At 33.2% G+C, this 27,053-nt stretch overlaps 1 long non-coding RNA gene across 1 annotated transcript in view; it reads left to right on the top strand.

Annotated features, from left to right (window-relative positions):
• LOC311606649 overlaps positions 1-20,279 on the top strand; it is a 38,690-nt gene extending 18,411 nt beyond the window's left edge. Inside the window, exons 3-4 of the long non-coding RNA XR_014782387.1 lie at positions 16,685-16,834; positions 19,344-20,279. This is a non-coding gene — a long non-coding RNA (uncharacterized lncRNA). The remainder of the gene's footprint in view (positions 1-16,684; positions 16,835-19,343) is intronic.
• The last annotated feature ends 6,774 nt before the right edge of the window (positions 20,280-27,053 follow it).

Here is a 27,053-nt window from a genome sequence, read left to right as displayed (position 1 = left end):
GATTGTTTTAGCTATTCTGGGTTTTTTGTTTTTCCATATGAAGTTCAGAATTGAACTTTCAATGTCTTTAAAAAATTGTGTAGGTATTTTGATAGGGATTGCATTGAATCTGTAGATTGCTTTTGGTAGGATGGCCATTTTTATTATGTTAATTCTCCCGATCCATGAGCAAGGAAGATCATTCCATCTTCTCATGTCATCTTCAATCTCTTTCTTTAGAGTTTTGAAATTTTTTTCAAACAAGTCCTTCACTTGCCTAGTTAGAGTAACTCCTAAGTACTTTATATTGCTTGTGGCTAATGTGAAGGGTGTAGTTTTCCTAATTTCTTCCTCTGCAAGCTTATCATTTGTGTATAGGAAGGCTAAAGACTTTTTGGAGTTAATTTTGTATCCAGCCAATTTGCTGAAGGTGTTTATCAGCTGTAGGAGTTCTCTGGTGGAATTTTGAGGGTCACTTATGTAGACTATCATATCATCTGCAAATAGGGATAATTTGACTTCCTCCTTTCCCATTTGAATACCCTTGATCTCCTTTTGTTGTCTTATTGCTCTGGCTAGAACTTCGAGTACTATATTGAAGAGATATGGAAAGAGTGGGCAGCCTTGCCTTGTTCCTGATTTTAAAGGAATTTCCTTGAGTATCTCACCATTTACTTTGATTTTGGCTATTGGTTTCCTATATATAGCCTTTATTATGTCGAGGAAAGTGCCTTGTATTCCCGATCTCTCTAAAACTTTAAACATGAATGGGTGTTGGATTTTATCAAATGCTTTCTCTGCGTCTAACAACTTTTTACTTTTATTTACTTGATTTTTAAACAAAAAGGAGAATCCTACTGCAGATTTTAATTTTTTATAAATCATCAATAGTTGCCTTATAGCATTGGTTAGATTACATGTCCACCATTTTGCTCACAAAATTTTTCACAAAATATAATGACCTTCACTTACTGAGAGTATTTTCCCATGACATTAAATGTCTTTTTCACTGTATCTGCTCTTGTATCATATTGTTTCTCCTGGCCAGCGCCTTAGTCTTTCATTATAAGTCTTTTTAGTCACCTAAGAGAAAGCTTACGTCATTGCATTTGCTTAATATCTATTTAAGTTACAAATAAATGAAAAACAATGCATGGTACTTCACATACATTATAAACTAAAATTCTCTGCAAATCAACAGAGGGAACAAAGAGTGTAGAAAAATCAGTCCACCAATATCTAGGGTGTGTACATAATCTACTACAGCTCTCGTTGTACCAGATCAGCACAGTTTGTTGAGATGGGCCCTATAAAATGATTTGACTGATGCCATCTAGCTGCCACTGCTCAGGTTAATTGCGTTGTTTAGGCACTCAAGGGGGTGTTGGAAACAGCAAATGATCCAGGCCTAGGATTCCCAGAGATAGGAAATAAGCCCTGTGTTAATTTGCAACGTATCACTGACTTCATGATACTTCTCAATACAAACAGCATCTTATCCACTGTTATTTTTCAATAATTTCTTTTCATTTTCTATTTAAATATCTCTAGTTCTCTATCTTTTCTCTTGATTAATTAGAAAACACTTTTTTTTAATTAAACTGCTATTTATCCTGTTGAAATGCTATGTTCATTCTGCGCCTTTACTTTTAATAATTAATAGAGATCCAATGCTCAAAAACAATTTGCAACTCCTAAATAAAGCCTTGTAAAACTTTAACGAAATTCAACTCCCAAAAGGCTAATGTTATTACAGTATCAAAATAATGCAAATTACAAAGCCAAGATCACAACAGATGAGAAACCATTAAACTAGACCACCTGTTTTAAGTTTGTTTCACTTTAGTATGTGTTTCAGATATTTAGCTAGGTAACACTTGGCTTGTTTAAGGGCATTCATATGTAATTCTTCAGAAGCGTGCATGTAGGATACATTAAAAAAAAAAAGAAAGTTCTGAATATGTTTGTTTATTTCATTTAATATTCGATGGTATGGATTAGTGAATTATTACCAATTTTCATATTTTTATTTTTTCTTTTTAATTTGTTCACTTTACATCACACGACAATATACAGACATAAAGAAACTAAATAATAAGGAGGACCCTAGAGAGAATGCTTAACAATTTTTCTTTTACAAAGTCAATTCTAGATAAATTAAACTGTTACATTTAAAAAAAATTGTAGCATATTTTTCAGAAACAACGATAAAATATGCAATTATAACCTACAGAGAGGTTTCCTTGAGTAAAAGCAGTTGCCTGACAATCATAAAGACCTGAGTTCAAATTTATAGAACTTATATAAAAGCCAGACACATAGCTTTAGCCTGTATATCCTAGTGCACCAGGTTAGTTCTTGAAATATATGGAAAAGTTTAAGATCTTAAATGTAGTTAAGCAGTTTGTACTAATATCAATTCGTGGTGAAATACTGATAAAGGCATCTAGGTCTGGAGCTCTAATTAAAGAAAGAATTAAAAAAAAGTCAAAGAACTCCCATGAAACAGACATTTGATATTTCTGTCTGTAGGAAACAATTCAACTCTGATCTTTGATAACCAGAGGTTGAAGTACCTTTCAGTCCTGCAAAGCACAATTTTATAATTTAGTTTTGAATCAGGCAGCTTACAGATCCAGGGATATAACACTTGATTCTGCCTCCACAGGCAAACACATACACATACACACACACACACACACACACACACACACACACACACACACACACAAACAAACAACAAGAAAAACAACAAAAAAATCTTTGAATACTTTTAAAGTACTGTTGCAGGCTGTTTAGGAAAAGTAAGTTATACAAGTTTATTCTTAGGTCATCAATTCATGGTCACATCAATTACTAGTCAGTTTTTATCAGAAGAATACACATTCTAAGTGTAACAGATAGATGTGATTCTATAAAAGATAAGGTAAAATAGATAAAGTTGTCAAAAGCCTCAGAGACATACAGAATAAGACTTTTAAAGATATTTATATTATTTAAAGATACATTTACAATGAGAAAGGTTAACGCCTGGCAAAACCCAGCTGGCTTCAGAGAAACTCCTCATGGAGATGGCTTCAAATGGGGCAAACCATCCATTGGACAAAATGTCCCCATTTTTTCTATAGACAGAATTCTGCTTACAAATGGCCAAGCTTGGATGCAGGTAGAGTCAACAGCCAAACTCTTCCAAGACTGAGTAATCAAGTCCTCAATAGTTTCTGCATCATAAATATATGTGTCAGATATATTGGGCCAGAAGACTGAAGATGATGCTCCAACAATATAGAGAGTTTTGGGTGACTGTTCAAAAAACTAATAAAATATTATATAAATAAAATTGACCTTAAAATAGTATTTGCAAAACCATTCAATTCTAATTCATTTCCTTGGCTTTACTCTAAAATCCAACTTGACTGTGCAGCATCACATTGTGTGTCTTTATAAGTTTGTCAAATCTTTCCACATTATAAAGTGAAGCTTCTCCTTGGCATATTAGCATGTTTAGCATGTCTATATTGTATTATAATCATTTGTAGTTTCAAAATATAAGTCATAATATTCCTAGTCATCGTTTGATATTTGCTCCTAAGCCACTTGACCTAATTGTTCTTCACTTCTTGGATCATCCAAAGTAGAACAGCAGGAAAGTAACATTTCTTTATCTTTTACTAAAGAGGGTCATAGAAGAAAATCATATGGAACTATTCCAATGGTGGAAATAACTGTAAACATTTTAATGACACAAAATGAGTAGAGGCAGATTGAACTTGTAGTGTACTCTAATAAAATGAAAAAATGCACACCTATAATCAAAGACTTGCCACACCTTCTAAGAAAATTGTTATGCCAAATGAATTCCACCCATCATAAAATTGCAGATATGAGAACTTTGGAATCCTGTGGTTTGGTCAAACTTATTATCAAATAGTTTTTTCCAATAAGAAGAATGACCAGTGTGTAGGGCTGAGCTCTTATCATCATTCTGTCTTTTCCCTTATTTTTCCATAAAATTGTACCTGCTTTTAATACTGTATGTCATTGTGAAACCTTGGGATCCATGAGTTAAATTTCATGACACATGTACATTTTATTGGTTCAAATCTCTCAGAAAGGCAAACAATAAAGAAATATCTAATAAAAAAGCCACAGGTCATATCCTTCTGTAGCTCAACTGTACTTGATATACAAATATAAATCATTCATTTAGAAATACATTTAAAAGCTCTCTTCAAAAGAATATTATCCCAATAGAAGGCAGAGCTAATTAATTACTTAGACAAGGTAATGTTGCTTATATTGGGTCCTTTAATCAAAACTGACTTCTTAAATTTACTAGACAATATTGGTATTTTTGAGATATTTTTGTTTCCTACTGTGAAAATTAAACAGAACAAACATACAAAATGAAATATTTGTCTTAGATCGTCTGTTAAGGAAGGTAAGGGCAGCTCAATATATTAAAAACCTACTAGCTTTTTTTCTCTTAGGTTATAGAACTTTATAAACATGTTTGTACAATTAAATGTTTTAGAAATTAAGTTGTATTTCATTGTTTATTCCAATTCTTCTCTGAGTTACAATGTCTAAATATAGGTTATATAAGACTCCGTCAATATACTTGTCTTAAATAAAATCTAAAATGTTGTGATGTGTTTACCACAGTTAATATGGAGAAGCAGAATGACAGTTAAATAATATCTGTGTAGCTTTGGTTTTAATATAGTTTCTGAGATGAAAGCCATATTGGGCGATCTTTTGTGTAACATAAATTAATCCCCTATAAGTTAGGAAATTGACACAGGAATGTCTCCATATTTCAATTTATGTTCTTTATAAATTAAGCTCAAAAAAGAAGATTCTTTTCCTGATTAAGCTGTCATCTAAAATATCTAATATTACTGTGCTCAATATTTAATTTTTACTGTTAATAATTTCTGTTAACAAAAGCTTTTATATGTTTTAATAACTTTTCCATGAAAATGCAAAGTTACAGAATGGCAATACTTGTGATTTTTCTTTTAAAGTCTAATTTTCTAAACTACTACTACTGGTGCAAGAATATGTCTTGGGGATATGGGTAAATTCTTATACAAATAAGGTTTGTAACTTTTCACTCATGGGTAATTAGTGCATGCATGCTTTGGGTATTTTTCTATCAGGATAGGCAGCATTTGAGGAATGTGTTCACCTCTGCTTTCTCCTAGATCTTAGGGCCATTCTTTTCCCATAGTATACATTTTCTACTGTGAATTCATACAATATCCTAAGATATTCCTGAAAGAGATGTTGCACATGGATTTAAAGGAAGTTACATGCTTCATTTGAACATGAGCTGTTAGAAGTATCATTTTTTTTTGAAGGAGAATAAAGTGGGTTTTATCTAAGACAGTTGGAAGAAAATTGTGCTAGATAAATCATTAGTTGGTGCAATCTTGCTTTCCTGATTTACAAAATACAAAGTAATACATCAGTAATATATATATATATATATATATATATATATGTATATATATATTCAAATAATGACAATTGTTAAATTATTTTCTCCAAAGTCTTACAGCTTCTAAACTCAGAACTCACTAGCTAATGAGAAGCAAGTATGGTTCTTTCCAGGAATATATTTACAGATTAAATAAGTACAATATTTAATGTGCACATTACATTCTTATGCTTCAGCTTGCTTCCAGATTCCTTTTACTGAAAAAAAAAACAAAACAAAACATGGCAAACAGGCCAAAATACTCATTTTTAAAACTTCAATGAAATTCTACTGTTTCTTATTACTCTCATTTCTCTATGCCACAGAACAATTTTAATTAAGGTTATATGTATCTAGGGTCATTAATAATCTACTGATTAATTGCTACCCCATGATTGTTAGATGGCTTCTCTAGAAAGGTTATAAATTATGTCTAGCGTCTAAATGCTAGACCACTCAAACTGAATAAAAAAAGCAGAAAAGACTGAGAAAATGGAGGAAAATTGAAGGAAGGAAAATAGACAGTAGGTATGAAAGCAGACTGAAGTTAACTCTAGCTCTTCTCTTTATTCTGTTGTGTTGGACATAGTCTTTTATAAAAGTATTAAATATAAAAGCAATGGTGTTTTTTTTATTAAATTTGCCTTTATAAGCCTATTTATACCGACAGAAGTAGTAGTGTGTTATATTCTAGAACGTCCCTGGAATCTTCTAACTGAAAAATAGGATTTTAATATCAATTATAATCCTTTCACATTGAGTTACTTGCGAAACAGAACTTGCATAATGTTGTCTTCGCTTTCCGTTGATTGCCTGTTATATGTGGCATTTTAAGTAAGAATCTGCTAAGGATGTTTTAGTACTAACGTGTTTGTGGATCGTCACATTCTCAAAATGAATCAGAGAGCCATTTTTATGTCTGAAATTGGTATCAGAGGACCTTGGGTGGGAGGGGGATCATCCCGAACTTCTAGGCTATGAAGATTGAGGAAATAAATAGATTTCAGGAAAATTATAAAAACTTGTGTAGTCTGGTGCTGCTTTTACATTTTTGTTCCAACTTCTACATAAGAATTCTACTAAATGCACAAAAATAAACAGACAAATAAATATTCAAAGTAAAATAATTCATCTAAGATTAAAGCACCTTATCAATGTTTATAAAAGTTTGTGATAGAATATTTCTATGATTTCACATGAATATACTCTTAGGTCATACAATTTAGCCATCATGACTATACAAATCTGTTCATAAAATTTCAAATGTTCATAATGTGCAGTGATTGCCAAAACATTTTGCAGGATTGAAACACTCTAGAAGTAATTCTGAGCAATCAGTTGACATTATTATTCCCATTTCTGACATCACATCTAGTAACCAACATCTCCAGGCCCATCTTTGTATAGTGCTCTGTATATGCATGCTTATTCTGACATTTTCACACAAATGGCATAATGGTTCTTTTGTGGAGAGTAATGCATCCAGTATTCATTCATTATGCTATGTAATAAAACATTACAGCAATTAGTACATATATATGTATATGTACATATATATTTTAGATATATACATACCTATATATGGATATATATACTCATGTGTTTATATAAAACTGAGTACTAGTTGCTTTAAAGGTGTTGTTTTATATATATATATATATATAATGTATATAATATTATATATTTTCTATGTACACATAATGTAACATACAGAATATATATATATACACACAAAAATATATACAGTGAGTATATATTATTTTGGGCTATTATGAGTAATATTCATAAATATTGATGTGAATTTTCTTTTTTTATTATTATCATGAAGAAATGTCCTGGTACAGGTTTTGTGTCAGTAGGCTTTTAAATTTATATTAGGTATATAACTAGGAACAGAATTTCCTGTTCAGGTGTTAGCTAATTCCATGTTTAAGAATTGGGAATTTATTAAATAGTTTTCAAGGTGAATACATTATTTTGTATTTATTCAACAGTTCATGAGGTTTCCATGCCTTGTTAGTTTCTGTAATTGATTTATGACTACACTTGTGAAATTATGTCTCTTGATATTGATTTTCATGTACTTAGTTACTAATGGTTCTGGCATCTATGCAAGTACTTACCTTAGTGGACATTAATGTATTCAGAGTTTCTGCTACAGAAAATTTAAACAAAGTTTTTTTTTCATATTTTTAAATATGTTACTCTTTGAGAAACACTATAGTCTCTTTATTAATGAATTTTATTTTCTCATTTTAGAACTTTCTAACATTGCCAGTCATGGTGGCATACACCTTTAATCCCAGCACTTGGGAAGCAGAGACTAATAGATCTCTGTGAGTTCGAAGCCAGCCTGGTCTACTAAGTGAGTTCCAGGCTACCCAGGACTATTATACAGAGAAACACTGTCTCAAAGAACAAAACAACAAAATTCTAACATACTTTTTCATAATATGGCCTGTTTCTTCATTTTCTCTTCTACTCTTTCCCATGAAGCAAGAATATTTTTGGTAGTTTGTTTGCTACATTTAGCTATTTTCCAAATGTCATTTTCCTGGATTAAAAAAATTACAAAATTTTACAAATATAAAACATCATAACAAAGTCATCCAGATCCAATATCTGTACATCTCGATGAGCTTCTACACAGTTACGAGAATCAATTCTGAATCTGTGGCTTTTCCCACTGACTTTAAAGTTTCATTTTATGAATTTTTTCATTTATTTGAAAGCAAGGCTACACATTTAAAAACCGTTTGAATCTTTGATACCTTATTTGAGTAACTATCATCTAATGCAAAACAGCAAGATAAATGACTGTTTTCTGAAAGAAAAAAAAAAGCTTCTTGGTAACCTGCTATCTTTCCTCTGGGTGCCACCAGGTCTCCCCCTCCAGGGGACATGGTCAAATGTGAGGCACCAGTGTTCCTGTGAAAGTCATACCCCACTCTGCACTCAACTGTGGAGAATGTTCTGTCCATTGGCTAGATCTGGTTAGGGGTTTAAAGTTTACCGCCTGTATTGTCCTTGGCTGGTGCCATAGTTTGAGCAGGTTATCAAGAAGAGACTTGATACCCTATGAGCATATACAGGGGGAAGAAATCCTCCTCAGGAACAGTCATAGGGGAGTAAGGGGAAAGTGGGAGGGAGGGAAGAATGGGAGGATACAAGGGATGGGATAACCATTGAGATGTAACAAGAATAAATTAATAAAAAAATTTTTAAAAAGCTTCACAATTTAAGTACGCACATTTGTTTATAGGCTCTATTTTGAATTATGTTTTGTGTATAGGTTATTTTGAATACATATCTTCACACCCACAAATAATTATAAATCTTACACCTCATCCAACAATCTTCCTCTTGTAGCAGGGGCAATTATACAAAGTGTAACAATTAAAAGTGAAGAGAAGAACTGATAGCAGGGAACTCAGCCCCAATTAATGCATCTATAAGACAACTACAGTACCTAAAGCTCAGAGACCATCTAAGAAGAAGAGAAAATGTGCAGTGAATCTGAGGCTTCTGACTACGGGTGGCAAGCTACATGCATGGCTGCCAAGAGAACTCTTGGTAGTGGACATCCAGTCTAGAGAGCAATCTTACTTGGTTCATCCCTAGATGAGTCAACTGATTAGTTATCCAGTGCCAGTTGACTAGCAGTAGAAACATGGGCATGCATGAAACAGTGAATGTATTCAACCTACTGTCTTTATATGTTGATGTGTTTATATGTATATGTGACCCCAATGGTTAAAGAAAGGAAGCCCTTGAATTTGGGAGGAAAAGAAGATGAGAAATCGGAAACCTAAGTCGAAAGAGAAGGAGGAGGGATTAATTAAATAGCTATGTATAACATATGAATACATTATATATAAATTTAGTTTTAAAAGTATCCATTTGTTCCCACATTGCTAAAGCATCTTTTATTCATAGAACCGCCTCTGTATCCATTTAAGGGAAATAACTATGGATGTGATTTTAAATTTCTACGCTTACCAGTCTACATGTCTTAGCTTTATGGCATGCTCTAATATCTCACTGAGAATTTGATTTGTGATGTATTTTGATTTAAAGCATATAAATTCCAGTTCTGTTTCTTTACATAAATGGGTTGCTAGTCTGGAATCCGAATGATATTTTAACCTTAACCAAACTGCTAAATAACCACATACTCTTTATTAAGAGGCGCATATTTGGCTCTGATCACCAAAAAACAACTACAATCAAAGATGAACTCTGAACCCACAGACTCTTCCTGTGGCTTCATCTACAAATTGGCTGCTTTTACTTTCATACTTAGTTTTTTATAATTATGATCATTTCAAATCTCAAAATATCTTTCATCTTTCTTATACTAGCTATTTGATTTATAATCTTAAAAATTCTTCCAAACAATATTATAGTTGTGGTTTTCTGTTTAATAAGAAACATTTGCTAATCAGTACACTTTATACTCTGTATTTATTTTATATTAAATACTATGTTATGTGTTTTCATTTTTCCAGCATAAAAAGTTTTCCTTAAAGCTTTACATCATCCAGTAGGTTTTAGTTTTGATAAATTTTCAGGGTTTTTGTTTTGTTTTGTTTTTTTAAGTCATGGCTTCTGAACCAATGCACATTTCATTTACTGTTTAATTCACATTCGTCTTTCAGACATCACATTTATTTTCCTGCTAATAACTTTCAATTTCATGTTTATTAGTCAAAAATACATGTGTGGATTTCTCTTAGGTGACATTCTAAATACCAGTACTTAGAGTACAGTGCGCATAGCATGACAGATTCAATGTTTCTCTTGCTCATAATTTTCTTCTCTTCCTTACCTCCAGTTCAAGGTAACACTCGCTTATTGTATGTCAGAGTGTCCTCTCTCTGTCTCTGTTTGTGTCTCTCTGCTCTATCTCTCTTATGTTCTCATGTGCCTGCTTGTGTGTGTGTGTGTGTGTGTCTGTGTGTGTGTGTACTTCTGTTTCTTTCTTCACCCAACCTCAGCACTGAGATTGAGATAATGATCTCAATTGTGTTGATCTTACTTGTTCTTTTATTTATTTTCTTCCTCTCGGTCTCCTCTTCTTTTTTCATTTTTCCTTTCCTTTATCTTTTAATTTTTGGTAGAATTAAGGTTCTCTTTTTTTTTGCCCTGCAGGCACTGGATCTTGGTTTCTAAGGTCCTGTTGCCTTAGTGTCTGAGGAATAAAGACTTAATATTAACAGGGTTAGTTCTTCCTTGTTATGAGCCAACCCTGTATAATGTTAAAAGAATAAATATATGTGAATAAATAATATTGCTTCCATTTATTAGAAACCTTATTTGTTTATTGTTTAACATACAGTTTTTGTAGTAGGATTCTCTACCACTCACCTTCATTATGGACTAAAGTGCTTCTTTCCGGAGTACAGCATGCATGCCTCCCTTTCTTTATTAATTGCAGTTCCTCTATTGATCATAATTTCTTTTTTGTTCTCCATCAGTGTTTCAGCCTTTCCTTTTCATCACCTGCTCATTTGTCCCCAATTTTAAAAATAACTTCTAAGTTTTTCCTCTTACCTGACTAGATATAATGGAAAGGTACTGGATTTTGTTGTTTCTATTTAAAAATGACCTGGCAGACTTTTCTATTCTTTAGTTCTTTCAAATTTAATAATGTCATATTTTTTATTTGGATATATTGAGAAATATTATTTTCTTTAATATTTTATGTGATTGTTTCTTTGATTTTCTGGTTTTCTCCTCACAATTACATTAGTTTACCTGCTATTTTTGACAGTAAGATCTTTGCAAAATAACACAAAGACATCTAGTTCTCCCTACATTTCTTTTTATTTTTACTTTCTTTCTTACTCATATTTATTTGTTTACATTTTTAAATTTGTTTTGATTTCACAGCTTGTAATACTCACATCCTCCCCTCTGACACTTGTGCATTTGTGTTTAGTACTGGAGAAATCTGTCACATGTCTGCTGCTTGCAACTGTGCTCTGAGTCCTCTTGGAACACAAGAGAAGGTCTCTGAGGAGAGTTATTTTTACAGGTCTTTGGGGCTTTACTTGTCAGGTATTTCTCTTCCACTTTTAAAGTCTTTACTGAAAAACACAAATTATTTGTTTCTTTTCATACCTGGAAAAGGCTTTTGATTTTTTTTTTATCAGTAGCTAAGTTTAGAATTCCTTCATACTTCTAGATGCTGTTTCCTGTTTGCTTTTGGTGCAATTTCACTGCTTGTTAAGGACAAGGGAGCACTTAGCTGAGATGAAGTATAGTGCCTCAGTATTACACTTTTTTTCTACTGAGGATTTTTAAATACTTTAGGTCAGGGTCATTTATTTTGTTAGGATGCTACGAATCTTAATTAAATTTACACAAAGGGGTCTATATTTATAATATCAGGTAATGCATAATACATAAATTTTGACATAAATAAAGGTTCTATACAGGACTATACAGAGAGAATTAGTAAGACAGAGATGACAAAAGAGAAGAAAGGAGAAAGGGCCAAGGGTCTCTAAGTAGGCATGGGTGATGGAAAGGAAGGCAGAAGGGATTGAGCGGAAAGATAAATAATGAAGCAGAATTGGAAAGTCACAAAGAAAAATATCAGCTCAGAAATATATATATATTACAGGAAGTAATAAAGCCTCCACAACAGCCATAAACTAAGAAAACTACCACATTTCCAAGCATTCAGAACATAAAGAAGTGTATCTTACTATTAAGTGACCATAAACACTGTATAAATACATTAAATTAACTGTAAAATGTTTCTATATTATTATATATTCCATATATATTTTTTCCTTCTAACTGGAAAATGCAGTCAGACTCTGATAACTTTACATATGGTTGTGTGTTCTAAGGAGTAATAATAAGAACTTTCAGTATTCCTTGGAATTATTTTTCTTATACACAAGGAAACTTAAAATAATAAACTAATAGATTGCCTTTAGTGAAGATAAAAGATAGTTCTCAATTAAAAGCCTTTTAGAATCATCTCATCCAAAAATTCAGTGGTTATATTTTTCTGGGAATTATTTTCTCACATCTTCCTTGTTACTTAAATAGTCAACAATGTCAAATATAAAACCTTTATCAACTTAAGACACTACCTTTTTCTTAGTAAACAATAAAGAAAATACGGAATCCAACATACAACACTATAGTTTTAGTTAAACTGAAACAATAAGTACTGATTTCTTTAGAATAAATATGTTATATGTTTATAAATTAAAGTACATGTGTGTGTCTATTTTATGTTTCAGGCCATTTTTCTAAGCACTAAACTTGTGATTTAAGAACCACATTGAAAAGAGAAATATAACTAGGTAAGAGGAGAGAGCAGGAAAAGAAGGGAGACCGGGAGTCCCTGGAGTTGCAGAGGATGCCAGCTGTCATTTCCAATGCTGCCTCTGAATACTCTATCATCTATGGTTTTCTTTGTTTTAAAGATGTCATGTGCCATGAGCTGCAGCTTTGCTCTGGTTTTACTGCCTGTCACAGTCACAGTTGACAAAGCCAGTCTTTTCCCTGTCAGTCTGAGTCCAACTACACTGCTGACTTTCTCCTACGCTGTAGAAAATTTATTGCAAAGCAAGGTGCACTTTATGCTTACAGCTATTGCAGAACTGCTGGTAATAATAACACTGACATCACCACTAGCAGCTGCTATCTGTGACAGAAAAGACCAAACTTCTGAAGCACAATGTACTGTCTTTAAGACTATTGTCTAGTAATGCCACTGCTGTTTTGAAATCCTCTATTAAAATAAGAACTCCAAATTGTTTATAATAATGTCATCCTTCTTTTAACCAAGAATTAAGTTAAAAATATTAGCTTAATATAATTTGTTGTGTATATCTTTTTTTAATTTATTCTTGTTACATCTCATTGGTTATCCCATCCCTTGTCTCCTCCCATTCTTCCCTCCCTCCCATTTACCCCTTATTCTCCTCCCCTATGACTGTTCCTGAGGGGGATTACCTCCCCCTGTATATGCTCATAGGGTATCAAGTCTCTTCTTGGTAACCTGCTGTCCTTCCTCTGAGTGCCACCAGGTCTCCCCTTCCAGGGGACATGGTCAAATGTGAGGCACCAGAGTACGTGAGAAAGTCAGACCCCACTCTCCACTCAACTGTGGAGAATGTTCTGATCATTGCCTAGATCTGGGTAGAGGTTTAAAGTTTACCGCCTGTATATCTTAATGTTGAAAAAATCATAGGTAAAGACTTTTGCAAGAAATAAGTTTACAAGATGCTGTGATATGAAGAGGGAATTTTGAGTTTCTTCCACAGAGAGCAAGAAGAAAAAAAGAACATCTTCAATATCCTTGCTTTCAAATCATATCTATAAAATGCATATCTATATGACTTCCAAATATGTCTGTCCTATTTTCCTCATTTAAAAAAAATGAGCAAATAATGGTATCTGTTCCCGAGAGCTATAACAATATTGAAAGGCATTAGTATGGATTTGTGAATTAAAGGAATGCTGCTATGAAGTGAATACCAAACAAATGTATCTATAGCCATATGTGGGTATCTGTTTCCTTCTCCCAGGAATTTGAATAATCTGTAACAAGAACGTTGCTAGTTATCAGTTAAAGAAAAGACTCATGTGAGAGAAGTGATGTAGGTCATACTCTCACCTGTAGACTTGGAAACTCTATTGTCTCTAAGGAGATGTAGATACCTTGTTCCTTCCTACATTTTTATTATTTCATATTCAAATTCATCCATAATGCACTAATTTACTCATGCCTGAATCATGAACCACAGATCTTATGCTTCTTCTTTTTCTCTGTTTGCAGTGAAAACTCTTTAGTAACATTAATCAAATAATTTCCATTGCCACAAATGGAACCTTTCCCACTTTCTAGGTCTTAATGAAAACCAGTCACTTAAGAATGATCAGATTCTTGGTAGTCTGTTCTCCTTCCTCTGAGTGCCACCAGGCCTCTTCATCCAGGGGTCAAATATGGTCAAATATGGGACACCTTTGATACCCTATGAGCATATACAGTGGGGGGAAGTCCCCCTCAGTCACAGTCATGGGGGAGAAGAGTAAGGGGAAAATAGGAAGGAGGGAGGAATGGGAGGATACAAGGAATGAGATAACAATTGAGGTATAATATGAATAAATTATATATATATATATATATATATATATATATATATATATATATATATATATATATATTGATCTGATTAGGACCGTTCTCTCTCTTCTGGTTCCTCTACTGCTCCTCATCCCAAATTTTTCGCTAGCCTGTTGCATAAAGATAGTGACAATGTTATTTATTTTCTCTGTATTCTTACTTTGTCCAAATTTAGCTCATAAATTATCCATTACCATAAAGCATACGTTGACATTTTCTGAAGAGACTGTCACTTTATCCATACTTTCCTAGCTTTTGGAAAATATTTATTCAACAGAATAAATTGAGATTCCATCACATTGAGTTCATTGCAAATCATGAAAACTATGTAACCAAGAATAGGGCAGATTCTTGTCCAATATTTATGACATTCTTTAATGATGCTGTTTAAAAATGACAATATCTCTAAATTGTTGCTGTTTCCTTCACCTAGAGGGAAAATTAACTTGAAATCCAATTTTAAAATGAATGCAAGCAGAAATTTTTCTCACATCTTAATAGTAATCAGAGTTAGACACTTCTGCTACTTATGCAAAGAACACATTCCCCATAGTCTTTAGCAATTGATTACAAAATTATACTGAATTATTTGTTTTCAAGTTAAAGGATTCTTATAGATTGTATCCACATTCAAATTCCTATATTCTCTTTCCAGAACAAAGCTTGATTGATTCTAGAGACCAAATAATGGATTGGTCACCAGTTACTATATTACCTTTGGAAATTAGGGTTCCTTACACTGAATAGAACCCAAAGAGTGTAACTTTCTTTCACCTGAATTGTTTAGTATCCATTTCATCATCTAATTATGTAGTTTACCACTTTTGATGCTCTATAAACTTTGAAACTTGAAAATAACATTATCTTTGTAGTCACATGCTACTACAGTGTAAGTAGAATTGGGATATTGTTTGATTATATTAAAACACAAAAGATTTCATAGTGGCTAAATTTTCCAATTTTCCAATGTATAATTGCCATATATATTTATATGTGAAACATGATTGAAATAAAACCATGCTTTAGCATAGTCTAAAAGAGAGAAAATATGATACTTTATGCATGAATTCTCTTTTGAGTGATATTCTATGTTAAATGGTTTTTTCATGCTACCATTCCCTTTATTTGATCATCCTTTATAACTATAATTATGGTACATCTTTCACTCTGACTACATGGGAAAGCTGGATCTTAAATTTACTAAATAAAATAAAAATGACCATATATAGGTTGAACTCATAGCTAATGTATGTTTCCAGTGCACACACAGCTCTTAAAGGCATTGTTTTAATTTTCCTTTGTTTATTTTAGTTGATATTAATTCAATATATATCCCTCATAAAAGTAGCCAAAAATAACATCTTGCTTGCCACTTTAACTGATGTATTTTTTATCTTTTAGAATTCTTAGAGAACATTTGGATGATATTTTAAGAAACAAAAAATTATGTCACCATTTCTCTTCTTTTACTCACTTGTTTTAGCTTACTTCACATTTTCCTAATTTGGAATGATTACTAATCAGATTGTCTAATTTCAGATCCAGTAAAATATCTGAAATCTCTGTCTTATTATTTTAAACCAAGCTCTTAAATTTTTTACATCTTTAAATAAGGATATGAGAAATGTAAGTTTATCAGCAAACACATATTAATATATGCCTGAAGGCAGTTTAAATGAGGAAAGCAATTTGAGTTCCTCAGGCCTGACCTAAAATGTGTTGTATAAAATGAAAAATACTTAACCCACTTAGAGAAGAACTCCTTCAAACACTGAGTCGAAAGCCAGGGATCTGAAAATGTGCTATAGGAGATGACCACTCTCAGAAGCAAATACTGGTTAGAGTTACCAACCAAAGGGCAGAATCTCCTTCAGACTACTTGGGGACTCATTGAGGAATAATTTCAGGGCTTTATAATTTAAGACGTTTTCTTAGCTTTTGCTCCATTTCATAATTCTTGATTGCAGCTTTTGTTTTAGGGTCTTTCATAGAAGTATCCTAAATGAGTTCATTATATCCTTATACTTAGCATGTTAAGGATAACCGGTCCTGTTTTCTCTTCCTCCCAGGTTTTGCCCTCAGGTCTCATGTATTAATCTGATGAGTCATGGTGAAGAAGTGAACAAAATTGGCCACCAAATCCTGTTTGTGTTTTAACTTGTATGTTTGGAAAGAGGGTTATAATCACATGAAAATTTCTTCTTCCAATACCAGGACAAGTAGGAAATAGTCCCTGGGTATGAAAATATACTCTTCAACAACATGACATTTCATTATCAAATGTGTTTAATATGGAGAAAAATTAAATGTTCATCTCTAGTGTTACAAAAATAGTATCCATGGTAAAGTTTGACACAAATTAGTAGATTTTTGTAAGACATAAAGAACTTTAAAATTCCAAATCCCCCTCAAAATCATGACATAAGGAGGGGTCTACTACTCGAGTTGTTCAGAGCGCCACCATCTGAGGTCTTGTTTATCCAGTGTTCTGAAAGCCAGATGACTTTGACATTATCAGATTTTAGATTTTTAGATAGATTCCTGCCTAAGATGTCTATATGGCAAGCAGATTTGGAAACTATCCATATAAATATTTAGATAACACATACATAAAGAAGAATGAATGTAAGATCACATCTTCATAAGCAAATGGAAAAACAACACAAGAGACACATTTTTTGCTACTTATTAGTCCCAGATATTATAAAAATATTTCACTCGCATCAATTAATTTAATCTCAGCAACAACTTAATTAATGAAATATCATAAATTTAGATTGGTGGATGGAAAATACTGATGCAAAAAAAAGCACTATTTATCCTAAGTTTAGACAAATTAGTAACAAAGACTACAAATATAATTGGTCAATGGTGTCAAGCTCTAAAACACAATTCTATATTCTCAGTCCTCAGCAAAAAGAGATTAAAAATTATATAACAGAGAAATAAGAGAGGAAGAAAGATAGGGAGAATGAAAAGACATTTGATTTTTCTCTCATTGACAGGTATTAATGTTGTTTTTGTCTGTGCACACTCTGATGCTCAAACCAAGCAGCTCTGTGAAGGCTCTCTGTTAATAGTCTCATCCTTTCCTGGAGACACTCTATCTCTTAAAGTTTTCAAATTTTACCTTTTTATCTGCAATTCCTTGCCTAGCTCTACTATTCATGGTATCTTATACCCCTCCTCAAGGAGAAGGTTCTCAACTGGCATTTAGAAGACATTCTAATGATAGATAGGACCAGTGCTGCTAGATCCTTCTAAGGAGAGAAATAATATGCAGTACAGAACCTAAAGCATTTGGCCAGAAAATAGCAACAGAAATAAGATTATAGGCCAAACATTTCTGCCCATTATTTTGATTGTTTCCATTCAATTTTGGTATGTCTACCTTGAGACTCTAAAGGGTTGGGTAGGATGATGAATACATAGGAAAGATTGGTGGCAGATCTAGTGAAGCCAAGGCATGGAAACTGAGCAGAGGGTATGTTTTAACTGTTAAAAATATCAACAGATACATATATGATGGATAGATAGATAGATAGATAGATAGATAGATAGATAGATAGATAGATATAGATAGATAGATATAGACAGATAGATATAGATAGATGATAAATGATATAGATAGATAGTTGATAGATAACCATTTAAGTCTAGTCTTGTGTACAATTATGCATCCTCTTGAAAATGACTGAGATTGTCTTCCAGAAGCCATCCTACTTTATTGGCCTATTATATTTGAACTATCCACTTATGAGACACTCATCTGCTAAAATTAGTAGATGATGAGAATATGGCTATGATTACATAAATTAAAGCAGGTGCTGTGCTTTGAGAAAAGGTAAAATCGAAGACTTCAACACAAACTAACTTCAAAATATGTATGTATAGATAAGATAATAATGGTTTATGACTCTTTACATAAAATATCTACAAAATAGGTATACATGAGCCAGACAATAATGATTTATATATCTCTAATTTTTACAAAGCCATAAAATTGATGCATCTGATATTTTATCAGCAAATTATTTCTTATTTAGTACACCAAAAACTCAGACTACAGAGGAAAAGCTTTTTTTTTTTTTTGGCCTAATCACATCTGACACTGGAATTCTGGACAAATGAATCATGACTGGTGTGCCACATCACTGCTTCTAAAGTGTCATGTTTTGCAGCGTGCCAGCGGATGCCAGGGTAATGCTCTCCAGAGGAAAGGTCACCCAGTAAAGAATGACAGTGGTTTGAACTTTCTGTGATTGTGAAGGAAGTCTGAATATAGGAATAATAACAAAGTATTAAAATATCATTAGTAATGTAAAAGTAAGCTTAAAAAGAAAAAATTCTCAAAGTTAAGGATTTTGAGAGATTTCAACATTTTATAATACAGTCATGCCCAAAAGTCCATTCCTCTGAAGCATATAGTGGGATCCTGTAGATCATTATTGGATAATGAGATGAACAGAAACATTCAAAGAATTTATACTGCTTAACCTTTGACTGATGGGCTCCGTGAAAATTGAAATATCTTAATATATACAGAAGTAGCCTTATATGATTTTAAAGTATTGGTTCAAATTGTTTGACAAATTCAGATTTGGAATATAGCTACATTATTTTTTAGCTTTATTGTGAAGTTAGAGATAGAACTTTTTGACTCCGATTCCTTAAATATTCAACTTTATTAGGAATTTATTAAAGGCATGTACCTCTTTTATACCCTAGTTACCCTAAATAGGAGGGAAAGAAGATTAAGGAGAACAAGAATGAAACCTTCTGGATATCGGTTCCATGGGGCAATTCCCCTGGCATAATTCTCAGGAGCCTTGCAGATCATCTATCCAAACAGAAGAAGCTGTACCATCCGTGGACCAAACTTGGAGGTGTCCCCCCTCCCCAGAGCATCACACTGCCTTCCCCAATCCTCCAAATCCCTGCTGGAGTCACCTTGTGTCTTAGGCTGATACTACCTCCTCTGAGTCTATCTCAGATGTTTATCAGTTTGTAGAGACAAAGTCTAGGTGGAGTGACATCCCAAGACTGTTTCCACTTTGGGCCTAGACTAAGGCAAGATTACATTCTCTTCATACATCACCTTTTCTATTAATTTTTTAAATAGGCAAAAACCAAGAAATACATATACTGAGTCATCAGGTACAAGTTACATGTACATAACCTAGTCCTTTCATATTTGACAATCCTGGAGAAAGTATTCTTCTATCCTGTTCTTTCCTAATGTCCAAAGTTTTAAAAAAAATCTGTTTAATAGAAATTATATTAATCAACCTATAAACATGTTTTTAATTCCTAAACTAAAGCTTATAGTAACACTGTGGCTATCTAGACTTCAGCACTATCAAAGATCAAAGAAAGAAATATTATCTAATGTGAAGGAAGCACAGACAAGCAACTTCTAAAAACAAGGCAGGACAGAGAGAGTTGATTGTGTGGACAGTCACAGGTTTTTCACTATTGTTGGAACATTTAGTCTTCAGCCTTCTGGCCCAGTATATTGAACAGACATGATTGTGAGGTAGGAATTTTGAAGAATGTTCCAGCCAGTCCTCATAAGGCTTCACAACCAGTTACACTGTGCTCTGCTGTAGTCACAGTTTTGGCTGTCCCTGTGCCATCACCAGTAGAGACAAGAACAGCACTTTGGTCCAGTGGTCATTCTGTCACCCTCTTTCGTCTATGCCCATACTCTCCATTGAAGTAGATTAGAGGTGTGGTCAGGAGCAGGTGTGTCTCTGTCTCTCTCAGAAAAGCCCCAATAAATGCCATATTCTATAGATATCTGAAGTGTTTGAAGACATCTTTCTATTTACTATTATGCATATCGATATCTATTTAGTCATATATCTGTTTATTTATCATTCTCATGACTCATCTATCTTAATGTATCTAATATAGATAAACAAACATTGTTTGTTTTTAGCTATTTACTATTTGCTTAAAAGTATATGAGAGACTAGATAAAGCTTATTCTGTAATTAACTAATTTAGTCCCTAGTAAGATTTATGGATGACTACCTACCAACTTCTATCTCTGACAATCCTGAACAGGTTATAACAGTTTTCATAAGTCTAGAACTGTACATCACCCCTTTAAAATGAGTTGCACATGTAAAATACATTAGGTAAATGTTGAACAAAAGAAACTTAAGTTTCTATCAAGATACAACATACAGTTTAAATTTTTATTAACATATGATATGCAATACACAAAGCAAGAGTTGAATACATGTCCCCTGGAGGGGGAGACCTGGTGGCACTCAGAGGAAGGACAGCAGGTTACCAAGAAGAGACTTGATACCCTATGAGCATATACAGGGGGAGGTAATCCCCCTCAGGAACAGTCATAGGGGAGGGGAATAAGGGGAAAATGGGAGGGAGGGAAGAATGGGAGGATACAAGGGATGGGATAACCATTGAGATGTAACAAGAATAAATTAATAAAGGAGAAAAATGCTAATGGTAATACCATGAATAAAAAAAAAAAAGAGTTGAATACATAGTCTTAAATTTCCATCAATCTAAAACACCATCATGAAATATTTGAAGGTAGTAGATTCAGTCATCTATTTTTTATCCTATAAATATGTATCCTTCCCTTTTATCTTTCCCTCCTTCACCTATTTTTCTCTAATGCTGGATTGGATAGAAAGATAAGAGAGAAATAAGGATAGGAGAGAGAAAGAAAGAAATCCCTAAATGTAACCTTTACTAACTTATAGCCAGCAGACACTGATAACTCACCAAAAAACTAAGACTAAGGCAAGATTACATTCTCTTCACAAGAACTACTCTAACAGGCAAAAGTTACTAAGGTCCTGCCATTTCTGCCCCCTAAACAAACACTAATTTTCAATCCTATGAAATGATTTTGATTTTATAGAACCTCTCCTGGTCTTGCACATCATATTTGAACGTGAAATCACTTTTGCTCAAATGTCTATTTCCATTTTCAATTTTATTTCCTTAGTGAGAAGAGTCAGACCACCCGTAAGTGCTTTTAATATTCAATTTATAACTATTACATCAATACACCGTTTCTGCATGTGTGTGTGCATGCATGTATGTGTGTGCATTTGATATTGCATGTGTTCCTGTGTATACCTATGTAGAGGTCTTTAAGCTTTTTTCACATATTTAGAAGAAAGTATCTTGAGTAAAGATGAAGAGTGAAGTGTTGATTTTTATTGGTGAAGGTTCAGCTCATGGTGCCAATAGCAGTCCACAAACATTACTGATATTGAAAATGGATGATTCAATGAACGTACATAAAATGGTATGTAACATTGATGATTTGAGTTATGAACTCTTTTGTAATAATAAGAAAATAATTCAGAATGTTCTGGATGAATATTTTAAGTTTTTAACCACAAAAATAGCAGCCAAAAAACACCCTTATTTTTCTTAATAGAGTCTGATTATTTTCCCCGTAGTATTAAGTTTTTGGCAGCTTATCCTTATTGAAAAAAATCTTGTGATGCTAATAATAAGATGTTGGCTAGCCAACTCTATTTCCTACAGAATACTCTGTAAAATAAATTATAATAATCCAAACTCTTTTAGACAGCAATGATGGATAATTCCAATCTATCTTGTTTCGTGAGTAAAAATATACCTATCATAAATCCTTTATTTTAACATAAATTACTACTATTAAATTTCTGATGATGCTACCTCCCACAAATCATCACCTGAGATTCCTAAAAAGGAAGCCGAAATATATAATGGATGATTTCACTCTTTGCATTTATATTGATCCATGAAGCACACCTGACATATTGAAACCATTTGTCCTTCTAAAACATATTTTATTAAATAATCTTAATATATTATATTAATTCATCACGATGCTGAAAATTTTAGACACGTTACATACAGAAGAGCTGTATAAATCTTCAAGTAATAAGCATCAATTTTTCTAACTAGTATTGAAAATCAATTTTGAGAGCATAAAAAAATAAAGAACAACTTATTTAAGTTGGCATGGAAATCAATATTTATATTTCTTCTATTTTTTCAATTTCTGTTTTTTTATGCGCCTTGATGTTCAGGTAATTTCAAATCACTTTTATTTTTATGAACAGAGGAATATATAATGTGTGTAACTGAATAAAAGGAATACTGTGAACTAATGTGTTTTAAGTATTTACTAAAAGGCTCTGAGTTTTGGTAATTTACATATAATATTCCATTTGTAATTGGGATGGGATTTCTTCATTATTTTGGTTCAGAGTCCAGCTATTATAGCCCAGGGTAACTTCCAGCTCCTCGTCCTTCTTCAGCCACACAAGTATTGGGAACACATGTTAACATCAATATATATTACTTTGATTTAGGACTTTGATCAAATAGCCATAGAATACTTTTGGAATTTGTTGAAGCAAGACAAGTGGAAATCCAGAAACTGAAAAAAAAATTGCGTAATGGAGGATGAATAACTACAGAACGGGTAAAGAGATGAAATACAGAAAGTAGTCATCATTCTGTGATGGATTTATGCTACTCAGAACACTTGGCTTTCACTTAGCAAATTGCTTGAAAATAATACAGAATTTATTCTTCCCAGATATAATTACTTTCCAGTGTAGGAAAAACAGCATGTTCGAACTTTCCTAGTGCAAGCTCTAGGTGAGAAGAAAGAAATTTCCATATTGAGTGCAATATGTAAGACCCTTAGTAGAGTTTGAGTTGGCTCTCTTCCCTGGTTACAGCAATTCTAAATATGGGCTTTTAAAAATAAATTAAATTGAATTGAAATATAAAAGAACTCTCTGATAATAAATACATTTTTCAAGTCACTATGTGGAATTTTTCATAGGTCTACTAAAAATTGTGCTACTCTATAATTTCTACAGTCCTACCTTGTGATTTGGTATAATCTGTGACATCACCAACTGAATGCTTGTCTTGTGTTAGGCTACTAAAGTAGTTAAGTCAAGTGAGAGTTACAGACACAACCTCTTCAGCAACTCTGGTCATAGCTAAAATGACAAAAATGCCACTATAAATCTATTCAAGCAATGTCAGTATTAAGCACACAAATAATTTAAAGACAGTTGACCATATATAGACATCTGTATTTATCTCATTACACTGGATTCTTCTTTCTATTCTTTAAATATATTTTATTAATTTATTCATATTACATCTCAACTGTTATCTCATCCCTTGTATCCTCCCATTCCTCCCTCCCTTCCTCCCATTTTCCCCTTCCTCCCCTCCTTATGACTGTGTATGAGGTGGACCTCTTCCCCCTGTATATGCTCATAGGGTATCAAGTCTTTTCTTGGTAGCCTGCTATCCTTCCTCTGAGTGCCACAAGGCCTCCCCATCCAGGGGACGTGGTCAGATATGGGGCACCAGAGTTCGTATGAAAGCCAGTCCCCATAATGAGTAAGTTAACCCAGAAGCAGAAAGAATCAAATGGTATATATTCACTTATATCTGCACACTAACCCAAAGGGCATGTCCCATGAAAGTCTTCACTTACCAGGAAAGTGGGACAGAGGGGAGGACATCCTATTGGGACTCTAGATGAGAGAAGCATGGGAGAATGGAGAAATACACTGGATTCTTTAGCAAAGCTATAAATATGAATGACAGTACACTGAGAAACTTGCTAGTACTGACAAATACAGCCACCATGTCCAATGTTATGTCTTTATCAGCCAGATTACATGATTACTATGACACTGTAGAAATCTACTTTATGGATAGAATCTCCTGTTTTCATTATTCCCAGTAGAATGGTGTTCTGACAAGAATTAAAGCATAGTGTAAACATGCTTTACCTCTTGTTCTTATATGATGTGAAATTCTGTGACATGCATTTATTAGTGGTGAGCTAAAAGTATGGAGTTAAGGAAAGCCCTGGTGTCAGAGGAAGGCTCTTGGATCCTAGCATAAAGTCATGTCACTTTAAAAATAAAAGAAATAAACAAAGAATCCTGTTTATATCCTAGATAATATACACAAAATGCATATATATCGAAGGATACTAGCCATGGTTTACTAATTTTGAGACATGAACTAAATTCTATTCTCCAATCCTTAAGGAAAAGAAGTACCAATAATAGAAATTATATGACATGACCAGCACAGATAACATGGTACATGCAAATGAGAAGACAGTATTACTCTGCTTCTCAAGCTGATCCTACTGTCCACCATAGTACCTATATAATGGGTATTTGAATGTGTATCAGTTGGGCATAGGGATAATCACACAGATTTCTGCTCCTAAACTATTACTATTATTGCACATCTGATCTGCCAGCAAAGAGACTTTATTGGACTTATTCCTTGGCGTAATATGCATAGTGGAACATCTAAACTAAGCACACGATGGTAAGTTAACCATTTCTTTACCTCGAATTGCACAGTTCCCAGGTTTATAAACAGAAACCAGCATGTATGATAAAAGGGAAATCCTGAGGCAGGAATTATGTTTTCTGATAATAAGAAATAAGGAGTGATGTGAGATGATAAGGAAGCAAGGACATACGTGCTGGTGTCCATGTAATATGTCCGCTTCCCCTTGGAACATCATTAAACAAGTGTTCGGTTAAAAAAAAAAAAAAACGCTACATGGCCAGAGTGACCAGGGGCTCTAATAATTTGGAAATTCTGGACTTTGAATCTTATCCACATTTGCTAGATTTCTTCCCTTCTACTATATATTCTATGGCATTCTTGTCCAGTTCATTTCTGCTACCATTTGTATGCAATTTTTGAAAAGATCAAACTAAAATTCTCAATTCCAAATTCATATGCAGATGATGTTTGGGAGCAAGAAAATTGGGAAGCAATCAGGATTACATAAGAGAATGAACAATGTGGTACTGCTTATACCTCCATCCAAGAGAAAGCGGTCACTGGGGCTGCATGTTTTTCTTTGTAACGCTCAGTTAGGAGATGGCGAACACATATCAGAGTCACGTTCTTGGCTTCCTTATTCTTCATAAGCATGTGTCAAATAAATTATAACATACTTAGTTTCAGGCGTTTTGAAATAGAACCGAAAAGTTGTGAATGGAATTGTCATGTTACCCTTCCTAGAAAAACCAGAACATATTGAGTAAATGGAAAGGAATGGGAGTGGTTTATTAAAATTTTCAGTAGATCTCTATCCTAAACTCCAATAGTCTATAATAATTTTACTTTGGGTTACCAAATAAATGTGTATGTTTTTAGAAGACATAAACAACTTTATACCACCGTCTCTTTTTAAGTGTATTATAAGCAGCAGCAACAGGATCAGAGAGGTATGACACAGCTTACATTATTGTCAGGTGGATACTACGTGAATATGACTCTGCTTGTTCAAATGATATGACAGACAGAAATAGTCCAAAGTTTATAAATGTTGTATAAAGACATCATAATACACACATAATTATAATAAAAAGATAAGGTTAAACTCGTATGATTCAATGACTAAAAGCATCACGATAGTATTTTGTAATAAGGGCATAGGAGATTTATGAAATTGATGAAGACTGCTTATTTTGTATGTGTGATTTGTAAGAACTTAAGATGGTTTAGTCATTTTAGAAGGTTTTTCTAGTGTTTTTAAATGAGATACATTTGTATCCAATAATTTATAATGCTAAGCAAATTTATTTACCTGTGTTATCACACAGAATAGGTTCTGCTTTAAAAACCAAGTTCATTTTCCCCTTCACTTACTGCAGTGTTTCCTACTCAGTATGGGTTGAAGTGCTTCCATTTGTTATTGCAGCTTGCAAAAAGTGGCTTTGTTTCCTAGAACTTAAATAGAGTAGAGATTATTTAAAGAGATTTTATGGGAAGCTTAGAAGTTTAAGGCATTGTGCTTGCCCTGAAGAAATCTCATCATTAGATGCCTTTGAAAGGTCTTATTTGTGTTTCACTCTGTCTTGATATGTCTTTAGTTTCCTTAATCAATGAACACAACTGCTCCACATAGCCCCGAGGCAGTAGCTGCCATAAACAGTTGGTTTTCTGGGTAAGAAAAAAAGCCAACTGCAAAGGCTTTTCAGAATATGTTTACTAGTTTCTCTGACACAAGTTTTCAATCTCCCTACAGCCACCATGCACTGTGAATGGCAAGTGTGCCTTTGTGGGCCAAACTGCTGCTCTCCACATTCCTGATAATTATATTTTGTGACAATTCTAAAAAAAAGTAGATGATTGGAGCATTTTTAAACAAATATATTGGTCAAGGAAATAGAAAACGAAGTTATAATGAAAGAAATGCTTTTAAAATTATTTCAACCGATTTACATTGTTTTTATGCTCAGATTACATTTAAAAGCAAACAACTGAATACGTTTCCTCTTCCTTTTTTATTTGTAATTTTTTTATTTTTTAAAATTTATTTGCTTTATATACCAATTATAGGCCCCTCCTTCATTTCTTGCCTGTCCCACCTACTATCCC

The sequence above is a fragment of the Acomys minous genome, assembly GCF_964271855.1.
Source record: "Acomys minous genome assembly, chromosome: 10".
In the NCBI taxonomy this organism is placed as follows: domain Eukaryota; kingdom Metazoa; phylum Chordata; class Mammalia; order Rodentia; family Muridae; genus Acomys; species Acomys minous.
This window is presented reverse-complemented; position numbering and strand designations above follow the sequence as displayed.